A 12,271-nucleotide genomic window follows, 5' to 3' on the forward strand; every position below is an offset into this window, starting at 1 on the left:
GCCCCATGTCTCTCCCAGGAGAGACAAGTGCAGTTCATAGAATCACAGGTGGTTTGGGTTGAAGGGACCTTCCCATCTCCCCCAGTGCCCCCCTGCCATGAGCAGGGACATCTTCACCAGCTCAGGTTGCTCAGAGCCCCGTCCAGCCTGGCCTGGGATGTCTCCAGGGATGGTTCATTCACCACCTCTCTGGCCAATCTGGTTGTCTAAGGGAAACCTGCAGATCTGGTGTTGAGGAACACCAGATCTGGTGTTGAGGAACTGGTGTTGAGGAACACCAGATGGACCGTTTTGCAGGGAGAGATGATGGGGATGTTCTTGTGCTGCAGTGATCACACCAGACTAGAGTCTCTTCATGCCCTTCAGCTTGGGCACATGGGAGCTGCTACCTCCAGAGGTCCTGAGCAATGGCTGAGAGTGGGTTTAGCAGGTGATCCCAAATAGCTCCCCAAGACCTTGGTCTGGCACCAGACCACCACAGCATGGTGGCACCTCATCACACTGCGGTACTCAACAGTGACCACACAAGGCCAGAGTGGGGGCCAAAGCTGTTTCTTATGCAATATGCCAAGCTAAGCCCTAAGGGAAGTGTGGTTAACTGTGGTGTCCAAGGCTCAACACAGTGCACAGCCAATGTGTGCAACTGCCCAGGCACAGCATGACCCTGAGCTGCCCGTCGTGGGCCACAACAGAGCCACTTCACACTGTGGTTTGCTTTCTGGTCGGGAGCTTGTTGCCTCATCCCACTTTCTCCACCACCAGCTCCCTCCTCTGCCCTTACACATAACTTCTGAGTTTCAGTTCTGGCCAGTTACAAGGGACTGCGGTGTTGTCCAGTCCCAAAGGTCCACACAAAGCTGTCCAGCTCCTTGGCATGTACTGAGCTGAAAGTGTGTCAGAAATACCATCCAGAGCAGTTGGGTTCGCCTAGGTGAAGCATGTCAGTGCACTGGGGACAAGAAATAATTCAAGACACTCATGGATCCTCTCTCAACCCTCTGCCCTAACCTGCTCTTCTAGCGGTCCCTGTTGTCTCCTATGGTCTGCCTAGCTTGTTAACCGGTGTAGTGCAGTCCATGCAAAATCTTCTTTCCAAGAGAGATACAGCAATACATCTCTATGGATCATCTCCACAAGGTCAGTGGCATTTTCTTGGGGACAGGATGAGGCAAGGGGGAGCAGGTCTAGCACCGGCCTCACACTATGAGTGCCTGTCATAAGCACCAGCAGCCTCGGGGCTTGGGTCAGCTCAGTGTCCCCAGCAATGCTCCCCCCACCCCCAAACAGAACTACTGAAGTGGGGTAACCACCATTGCTGGAAGTTTAAGGAGAGCCACACAGCTCCCATCTATCAGCCTCTTTAGCTTCTTCATTGATGAGCTTCATGTGACCTCTTGTGCAGAAGCCTGTCAGCCTTTCTTGGGTCTTGTTTTGCAGCCACAGCTGCCACCAGCTAATGCTTCCCTTGCCCCAGTGAGACAGTGGTATCTACTTAGCATCCTTTGCAGTGGATGACAAGTGCTAGCTGGGGTTTTTTTGGGCAGACTGTGTCAGGATGTGTTAAGAGTTGCTGCCCAGCGTGGCTCTGCTGTCTTACAAACAGTTAGTGTCTACCACACTCTTCTGGATACTCAGCAGCTCAGCAGGGAGACAAGAAGAAATCAGCCCTCAGATCAGGAAGAGATGCTGAGGAGGCTGAATCTATCCCAGTACGTCACCTTAGTTATATCCTAACAGGCTACTTTTGCCTGTCATCTGTTTCATGGCACCAAAAGGCAGCAAGGCTGCTAAATCCAGGGTCAGGGACTAAACAAAAACCTCAGATATTGCTGTGAGAGGAAACAGCCCTAGAAGAAAATGAGCATTGGTGGAGAGCTGGGTGGCAGAAGGGGGTGAGATAGGCCATTGTCCCTCGGCAGCGTCAGGCAGCACAAAGCCTGACACACCTGGGTCCAGCCAAACCTTAGCAGGCAGGTAGTTTTTCTGAGATCATCTGTTCCTGGGGTAATTGTGATCTGAGGATTTTGTTTTCTCAGCCCCATTGAGCGTGCACAGAGGGCAGAGGGGCTGTGTGAGCCCTGGGTGGGTGCAATGAAACCTCCTCGTGCTGCTTGTTCCTGTCGCAGTAGGATTAAAATGTCATGGGAAAGAGCTTCTGGCAAAGGAGGATGCCTGCCCATTTGTGCGACCATGCTGAAAATCCCCTTCCTCTCTGGATGGAGAAAAGCTGGACCACTGGGGCTGGGCAGTCCTCCTGTCTTTTTTCAGGAGATGTGCTGGGTTTGGGGCAGACACGCTGTGACGGCTCCAGGCAGCCCTTCCACCACCCTCCCAGGCAGGGGAGACCCCCAGCAGGGTCTTTGAAGTCACAGCTCTCACCGGGCAAGAGAGCAGCAAGAGCCCCAGACGCAGAGTAGTTTGCAGGTCACATCTTAGATATGGGAAATGCCGGTAATACCTTTTCTTGACAGATTAGTGTCTTTCAGGCCATATTGCTTCTCTAAGTAACGTCATGGATGGTTGATGTTCCATGGCTTTCAGGGAGCAAGCAGCTCAATGGAAGCACATAACAAATAGCACAAATCATATTCCTGTTTCATATCAAGGGTGTTACCATCACTGGGTAGCTCTGGCAATTCCCAACCAAGCATTTTTCCCTCTTTTCCACAATTGCATCTAAACTATTGGGCAAATCAAAGTGTGAACCATGTGTCCTCATCATGGCTTTGCCACTGCTCACATTATCAACCTGGATGCTGAAATACCGCTCGATACTCTGTCTTCTGCACTGTGAGCATCTGCTCTAACACGTGGGGTGCTGGGACCAACCCCATGGCTGGAGATCAACCTGTCTACACCCACCTAGAGAGCCTTTGTTGACCTGTGCTACTTCTGCAAGACGTCCTTTTGTGCTCTGGTTTCTGTAATGGCAAAGCCAGGACTCAAGACATGTGCTTGCACATATGCTTGATTCAAGTTTTCTAAAACTGAATGCTTTAGGCATTTCTGACCTAACCTTAGATGTCTGAAAGCTTAAGCTGCAAATATGAGTCAGTCAATGGAAAGAAATGGGCACCTCCCAGAGCAGGCTGTCTATATTAAAAATTTAGGGCAAATGAACTCTGCTAGACTTTTCCCAGCTTATGCTAGTTGTAAATCCTGTAACTGTGCCTGGGACAACAGCCTCTGCAACCTGTGACGTGTTTTCTAATGCCTTTCATCTGCAATTTTCTGAAAGGCTTTGCATAAAGTTTCTGCCAGGACTAATTTCCTAAATGCAAAAGGCACGATACCTTCTGCAGGCTTTGCTGGACCTAGTGTGACTCTCTTACCTCCTGCACCCCTGTTGTGCCAAGGCTTGGATTAGAAACCTGAGTTGGCGGTGTTGAATCGTATCTCCATCAGCTCCTTGCTGAACTACCCATTCCTATCAACATCTCATGTTATACAGCACATTATATGTATTAATGCCGATAAATGAGACATTTTGGCAGCCATACTGCATAAAGACTACTCATCAAAATATAAATTTCTTGAAAGTTTTGTATCCTTTCTGTCTGTGGACAGAGACGTCACTATTTTTCTGTACTTACTGATACTCCTCATTTCCTGTCAAGGTGCATATTTCTCCTCCTTAGCTTACATATCTCTGCTGTTTTTTAACACAGTGTCACAAGTGTTTTCCAGAGCATTTTGGGGATTCTTCTCCTTTTTGTGTCAGTTTGTAGAACATCAGGTTGATGTCTCAGATCTATCAGATATTGTTGATATCGTCGATATCTGTTGGTAAAACGTTTTGGATGCAGAAAAAAGTCCCAAGCCTATATGGGAAAGGTCCCTTCCAAATGGCACGTTAAAACTGCTCAGCTGCTAGGCCTGTTTTAGAGACTTTGCAGAACCAAGATACACTACCTACAGGGATGCTTTTAACTGAATGTTCAACAGGCCACTTAGATTTTGTCACCTTTGCTCTATCTGCTGCCAACTGCTTCCCTGTATCACCACGGGCAGCTGGGAACTGGTATGAGGTGTTAGATCCAAGGCCCAGCATGTGTTGAGCTATAAGACATTTGCTTTAGCGCCAGGTGCAGCTCCATTTGTAGACGCATGTGTGTTCTCACATTACAACTGCTTTGCGCCACGATAGACCCCTGCTTTTGTAGAGAAATATTAGATGTCTGTGCAAAACTCTGCTTAACAGCTTTGTTGCGTTTCCCCCTGCCCCAGCTACACACACCGCTCCAGGCGCTTGTTCTCAGGGGTTTTGCAGGTTTCCCGTCTGACCCTGATCGACTGGTGACACAACTCTGTCTATGGACGGGCTGAAGAAGACAACACTATGTGCTGCTGAAACATCCCCAGAAGGAGGTTTTCATGGATTCGGCTCTTACCTATTAAATCAGTTATTCTTCTGACTCACTTGTCGGCCCTTGGGAGGGCTCTGCTGTGAATCTAAGCTTGCCTTGATCCCATTTTAGAGATATAAATCCATGCCCTGGAGTTGCCTCCATACCACCTTCTTGACTGCTGCCTGACCCAATTTGTTGGCTTTCCTCCAATGTCCCTTACCTCACTTTCCTTTTTATCGAGTTTCTGTTCCCTCCTCCAAACCCTGATTCAACCCAAATTCTTCATCCCTCCCTCTGGGCTGCTCTTGCCAAAACCCACCCACCTCTTCCATTTCTCCATCAGCTCTTGCTTTCAGTAGGGAAGTTATTCATGGCATTGCACTGCCCCAGGCAAGCTCCAGTGCAAAAATACCTCGGGAGCATGGGGGCATGGCCGGGGTTAGCAGGGGAACCAGGGCCAAATCCAGACATACCTTGTGAGCAGGTAGCTCAGCCATGCAGGTGAAAGACACATGTGGAAAGGGAGAACGGTTGTTGGTCTCCCAGCTGCCTGTGTGGCTATAGCTGTGGTTTATGCTCATCTGAATGGCACTTCTCTCCAGTTTTGTGGAATTGTGCTTGTTTTAGAAGAGCCGTTGGCAGGGTGTGAGCTGGACTGCTCATACAGCCATTTGAATTCCCATCAGAAAGTCACCTGGTCTCAGAGCTAGAAGATACACAAAGGTACTTGTCCCCTTTCATGTATCTAAGCCACAGTCCAAAATCAGGGTTTGTTTTGATTTTCCTCTCCCTCTTTTAATTTTGGGGCAAATTCTCCTGGTGTTTACTCCTTTTAGCAGGTTTAGTGTTGGAGAGAAAGAAACGAAAGAAAGGAAAAAGAGCAGTAAGAAGAGGATTAGGGAACCATAGTGTCACCCAACTACGGGCACAGGTGGCCCACAGGGAGAGCAGAATCTGGGAGACAAGTACAGAAAAGGTGGGAAGCCTGTTCCCAACCATGTTTGCCAGCAGATGTTTGCCCGGACAAGTCCAGCAGCGTGGATGACAGAGAAACAAAGACCAACAACTTGTGCAGATCCAGGTTGTGTTACTGACTTGGGAGAGAGGGAGAACGATCCCCTCCCTGCTACCCAAAACCACCCTGAGGTCACTTGAAACCACCACGATTTATTAAAAAGGAAAAAAATCCCCTTAAGCATGTTTTCCCCCCTTGCTGAGCCGCTCTCCGGCTCACCCTGCGTGCCCAGGGGCTCCGGGAGCCGCAGCCCGCGCAGGTGTTGTGGAGGATGGAGAGGGCTCTTCTCCCACCCTGGCTCTGCAGGGGATGGGGAATGGCTGGAGGGGGAAGGTGACACACATCAGGAACCAGAGCTGCCAGCGTCACGTCTCACGTTTCCTCCCGCTCGGGCTGTGGAAAGAGCTGGGTCAGGTTTGAACAGGAGGTTTAGTCTGTGGCTCATAGCCCAAGGTCAAATGAGATTTCTGCAAGACAGACAGCGGCATGTCGTATTAGGTTGTTTTTACAGTGATAACCTCCCTAACCCTCAGCCCCCGGCATCCAAGAAAAGGTTTTCGGGGGGACGGAATGGGATGTTCATCCCCTCCTCTGATGAGGGGCTCCAACATCATCTTCCCAGCTCTGTTGTCGATGTTCCTGTGATGGTGGGAAACTCCCCATGCCCTCAACTATAACATTTTGGGCAGCACAGTACAGAGATGCCCGGGCTGATACTACGCCTCCAGATGTTAACATAACACAAGTATTAGTTACCATTAACATTAGTAAGCAAGGCCATGCACATCCCTGTGAACGTTTTTGAGCCTGAATCCCAGACAAAGGAGTGATGTTGTCCCAGTCTGCCTCGGTGTGGAGGTGGAATTCACTTTGACCTAAGAGCAACCTGCGGCTTGGGAAGAGTAAGGAACAGCATAGGAACGCTTATTCCTGGGTTATCTTCCATCACCATTGAGTTTTTTTTAATAATTTCAATAAGAATTCATGTAAATCGCCAAAAAGCTCGGCTTCCAGAGTGACTGAAGAGATTTTGATTGGGAAGCAGACCACCTTGAGAGCATCACCCACCCTGTCACTCTGCTGTGAGCCAGCTCCCCACCCTGTGAATGAGACACAACTTTCCGAACTCATCTCCCTGGGGAGTTGAACTCTGTTGGACCGGCTTGACCGCAGGGCCCACCGTGTCATCTGCTTACGGTCCTGCAAGACAAACCCTGAGCAGATAAAGCCTGTCACACAGTCACAGACTCGTGGCTGGTCAGGTTAGTAACCTGACCGTGTCACATGTTAGCAACCCTGGCTGCATTACTAATACCAAGGGATGAATTTGGTTGTTTAAAAAGCTGAAAAAATGTGTAAGAAAAGAAAGATTAGATTCTAATGCATGAGACCAAAGAGGTTTGGAGTGACTGAAGGTTATTCCTTAATTCTCCTCTACTTCAATTTCTGCTTCTTTGATATGGAGAGAAGTGAATGAGTACTGACTTCTAGACTGAAATTCTCTCCTAGACTGAAATTACTTACTAACACATGGAAATACAGCAATTCTACAGACCCTTAGAGGCCAGAGTTGCAGACCGGTGCTGAAATGATGCAGTTATGTTCAACTGCAACAATCAGCTCCTTCCTATCCCTTTGGCTTCTACACAAGATTTTACGTCATTTTATAGTGACTGGGTCAAAAGTGAAGTTAAAAGGAATTGGCTGTGAAGCCTGGAGTCATTAGCAATGATGTTTAACAAATCCTGCGTTACTGCAGAAGGTATGGGGAGGGGGGAGAAGGTCCTCCTGAATTGTGGGCTGGTTGCATTGGTGCCCAGAAAATGATGGAAAAGCTGACATGAGATGTAATATAAATCTGCCTAGCTTCAGCTGCAACCTGCCAACTCACATTGTCCATTACCTATTAGAATAAACAGATATCTGTTCTTGGAAGTCTCTTCCTTCCATGCCTGCTGTTTATCTCCCTCTTTGATAAATTAAGTAGGAAATGCTTCTCTTTTGCAGGTATGAAGGATGCTTTTTGTATCTGAAGTACATTTGTTTGATGCAGTAACAGAATATGTTCTGTTTCAAAAATCCAAAATAATTATTTCCCATTCTGAATCAATAAAAATTAGACTGATGAGGCAATTGCGGGGGAATGATTCTCTATAGGGATGTTGACAGAGTGGTTTATTCCTGACATAGCCACATTCAAAACATGCTGGTGATTGGACTAGGGTAAACTATTATCAGTGAAAGTTGCAGGAGACCTAAATAATCTTGTGTGATTAAAACCAGAAGCCAGGTTTAAAGAATACTCCACATTACATTGCAACCAGTCTTAGTTAAACAACATGGCTGGGACTCATCCACTTCGTGCAAACACTGTGCAGACCCTTTACTCTGAGCTCCTTGTCTGGGTCCCCAGCAGAGCAGAAGACACCTCTTGAACTCAACTCACTTATTTTCCCATCAAGAGTAAGGAGTATTTAAAAGTGGGTTTTATTGAAGTGCATGGGTGTGCAGAGGGGAATCCATCTCGGTGTTGCAGTGTTTATCCCCGCTCTGACTGCGGTGTGCACCGAGCAGGGATCTGGCTCCGCGTATCTCAGCTCTTCTTCTAGCTGAACCAGGACCTACTCGATACAGTGATGACACCACCTGCCACTGCAAATGGCAAGACACACAGACCCTAAAACTAAATCCAGGGCAGCGCTGTTGGGAATAGAGCCCTGTACCAGTGAAAAACCTTATTAAGACATCTTGAAAAAAGTGCCTGCCCTGTTTTTTCCCCGGTGAGCTGATAAAAGCACCAGCATTCAGACCAGGCTCTGAAGAAAAGCAGACACTGGAATGGTTGCGCTTCAACCCCGGGTGGTCTTATCTCTCCGTTCCTCCTGTTGCCTTTGGGGACTGACGCGGTGTCCTCCAGGCGAGAGGCTCTGCAGCCCATCCAGTGTCCAGAACTACCTGGGACCACATTTCTCAGATCTCTGAGCAATCTGCTCTGCTCAGCCTCTTCCTCCCTGATTAATAATGTTGCTGTCACTTTGGATTACAGCCCTCTACTTTATTTGTCTCAGCTTAAAATACTTGTGGTTTCATATTCTGTCAGAAGAGATATATAAGAGAAGGGCTTTGCTTGAAGTGCAGATGATGATGGAAAAGGAATGTGTTGCTACAAATTCCTGCAGGAGTCTTTATTGGATTCCTTGGGACTTATTGAAAGGCAAAAATATAGGGAGGGAGTGAGCAGGATGAGAGGAATGGAGAGCTCATGGGAGGTGCCTATTGTAGCATTGTAGGAAAGATAAGACAAGCCTGTGGCTTGAACAGAGATAAAAGTGAAAGGGTTTCTGCAGTTATCTAGGCAATTTCTTTCATTGCTTCACTATTTGTGCTGTTAGGGAAAAAAACAACCAACCAACCAACCTAACAAATAAAACAACAACCAAAAAAAAAAGCCCAAAGCCTGACTGCAGTTGCTTTCATGAAAATGTAAGCCCCTTGCTTCTTACTGCATTTGTGACAGGAAGAAATTTCCTGTGGCTGGTTGACTGGACGTGGTCCCTCCCATCCCACAGAGATCCCAATTAACTTCTGCTAGATGAACACCTTTTACCCTGACTTCACAACACCAGCTGCCACTGCGACTCCTGCAGCTCAGCAAAACTATTTTCAAAAAACTTAAGACCCATAAACTTGTCCCTCCTTGGAGGCAGAACCAGTTCTCTGTAAATCATACATCTTTAAAAGCACCCACTCCACATATATCTCATGGGATCTATATCTTCCAGCTTTCTTAAAGGAGTCAACACAGATGTACTAACCTCTTTTTTGTTTTTCTTTTTGAATATTCCTCCATCTCTCAGACATATTTTCATATCAAGAATTTAATATTAATTTCACTATATCTCTTATCCGTTTAGACCTCTGTTCCCTGTAAACACGGGATGCTGGTCTTAGCTCTATTTCGGCTTCCCTTGCTAACTGAAACAACAGTTGTTCCACTTATCAATCCAAGACTTTGATGTTGGCTGAGACTGGTCACCCATGTCTAGCATAGCAAAACCACCCCTGATTTAAGCTAAGATCTCTGTGTTTATTGCATCCTCTATGAAATGGAGATTAACTTCTAACTGGTAAATATTTGATGATGTGGTAATTATTCAAAGAAGATTAAATAAATAGAAAAGTATTGAATATTCTAGGAATGAAATAGGAGATGTGGATTCGAGGCTGACAAAAACCATGGTGGGGCATGGAATTATCCGTCTCTCTCCTATGCAATGCTGGGATGGATTGAAGATGCTCCTACCAAAGTAGGGCATACCCAAAGAGAGATGGAGGTGGCGATAAACAGAATTCTTCCCCGTTTTGGGAAGCAGGGTAAGTCATGACAATAAAATAAAAATCAACAGCTAATTTCAAAGTTGATGATGTAAGAATGGTTTTTGATATTCCATCCTCAGGGTGCAGTCATTAAAAACAATTTCTTCCTTCTTTTGAGCTAAAGACTAGTGTGACTTAGACAAATGTCAAACCAATAAATGGAAGGGAAAGTTGGGAGATTCTTGTGTGAACTCCACAGTTGGAAGAGATGGTCAGATAAAGGAGGATAAAGCAATGGACAAGTTATATCACCTGGCAAGCAGGTGGAGAGCAAAAGTAAGAAAATTCCTGTGCTGATGGGCAGCATGGTGCTGTGGACATATGGACAATGAAGTATCATTCCTTCAACCTTCTTTCAGGTAGAGCTGAACCCCTGCCTTACTTGTTCCTCCTCACTCCCTTATCTGCATCATCCACATCCAGGAAGATGTTTATGGAGTGCTGGTCATCCGAAATCATGCTAAATCTGGGTGGTTATATCACACCACCATCGAGTCCTTAAACTGACTTGCATGCCTTGAAACAAGCAGTGCCGTGGAATAAAGAGAGAGAGGAAAAAAAGTGATGTGAGTGGCTGTAGGTTTGTATATTTGATCTCAGCATTAAGCAAATGATGTTGATGGAACGTGTAATTGAAGAAGTGGGATTGGCTAAAGCACTGGTTTATCAGAGGATAATTGGAACAGACTAGTCAATCAGCTTGGTAAAGCAACCGTTTTCCTAAAAAAACCCAGAAAGCTGAACTCATTTGAATTGAGTTCTTATCTTGTATTTTAACATGCAGGAAGACCTCGCTTGGTTGCCATTATCTCTAGATTTAACAAAGGCATTCCTTATTCCAGTGTCCTAATCATTAACTAATACAAATTCTCATCATACCAGAACCAGGACTGAACCGGGGACATTGCATGAAGTTTCATAACGAAACTTTATAATCACTCCCTGAAACACCTTATCATCATTGGAGGTAACCTGGGCTTTTCTAACCTACTTCAGTGACTCAAGTGAAAGCAATAGATAAGAATCCACTTGTTTCTTTCTTAGCCACCAGGATATGACCCTCGCACTGGAGCTGAGCTACTTTGGTGCCATCTCTTCTTGAAAATTCACGTCAGTTTTGTCTTAATGTGTGAATAGCACAAAGCTGGGAGGCATTGCCAAGACAGAAATAATAGTGATATCCTAGGGCTTGTATCTATATCCCTGACAATGTGTAATAGAAAACAAATGTAATTCAAGAGTATAGAATGGAAAGATGTACTTTTACAAACTCCTAACAGCATCTTCTGCTGCAAATTTGGAATTTGCCTCTGTAAAGCATCAAGGGAGATGAAAAGCTTATGAGTCAACCACTGACTGGATCTGAAACCTCATATGATGTAGCCATGAAAATCAGAAGTGCAACATTCAGAGAGTGGGAAGAGGAAGGGGGAAGAAGAGGAGAATCGCACAATGGTAGAAGGCGTGTTGTGATCAGGTAACTTTAGTCTGGTAGTGGTTAATAAGTTTGATGCCCATCATGGTGAGATTGAGAAGGGTAATGTCTTATGTGTGGCTACTGCTCTCTGGTACAAGACAACTATAACCCTGCAAGAAATCTTCTGAGCATACTGATTCTTGCTTGTCAGAAATTACAAAGAACAGACCTTAGTATTTTTAATCCAGTATGGTTGACCCTCTGGGCACTGATTGCTCTTCTGTGTTGCTGGATGACAAATAAGGGCACAGCCGCCACCAACCACCGTTTCCCAAATGGAAGAACAGAGGAGAAAATGAGAAATTCATCTGTGACCAATAGCTAGTGTGGAGAACCTAAAGATTATGGAGCAAATTAGAGAATATGCCCTGCATATCCTCAGGGCCGTCAGTGACTGCTGCTGGAAAAGGCACTGATATATATATGTGTATATATATATATATATATATATATATATATATATATACGTGTATATATATACAGGTCTGACATATATTGAAAATGTCTACCTCCCCATCCCAAGCTTGACTGCCTAAGGCTGCTTTGAGCATGATGATTTCCGAGTATTCAATTAATTGATTCAAGTGTTACTGGTATTGGTACTTCCATGCATGACTTCAGTAAGTCTCTCTCAACAAAGTTCTGGTTACTGCAGGCTCTTGCACTGGTGTCTTGAATGATGGTTTCAATGGGGTAATTTCTTCTTGCCACATAAATCTGGTCTTGTACCACCACTGAGGCTTCATTCAAACACAGAGCAGTGCCCACCAGATGGACCCTGGAGAGAACCTGGACAAAAAACATTTCCAGTATTGCTTAACCAGTTGCTTTCTCTTATAAAAATTAGAAAATTAGGTGAATTTATCTTTATTCTAGTCTCTAGGAAGCCTTTGCACTGTTGGTGTATGGCCCACGGCACATAATAGCAATGGAGCAATCCAGTTAACTTCCAAGCTTCCTCACCTCTTGATTTTCTTTCTGCTTTCTTCTTCCACAGTTTGGTTCTCATCCCTTCTTTTGTTCTCCCCAAACACTCTTTTAATTCATTGGTCA

This window comes from Columba livia, chromosome 23 (genome assembly GCF_036013475.1).
Source record: "Columba livia isolate bColLiv1 breed racing homer chromosome 23, bColLiv1.pat.W.v2, whole genome shotgun sequence".
NCBI lineage: Eukaryota > Metazoa > Chordata > Aves > Columbiformes > Columbidae > Columba > Columba livia.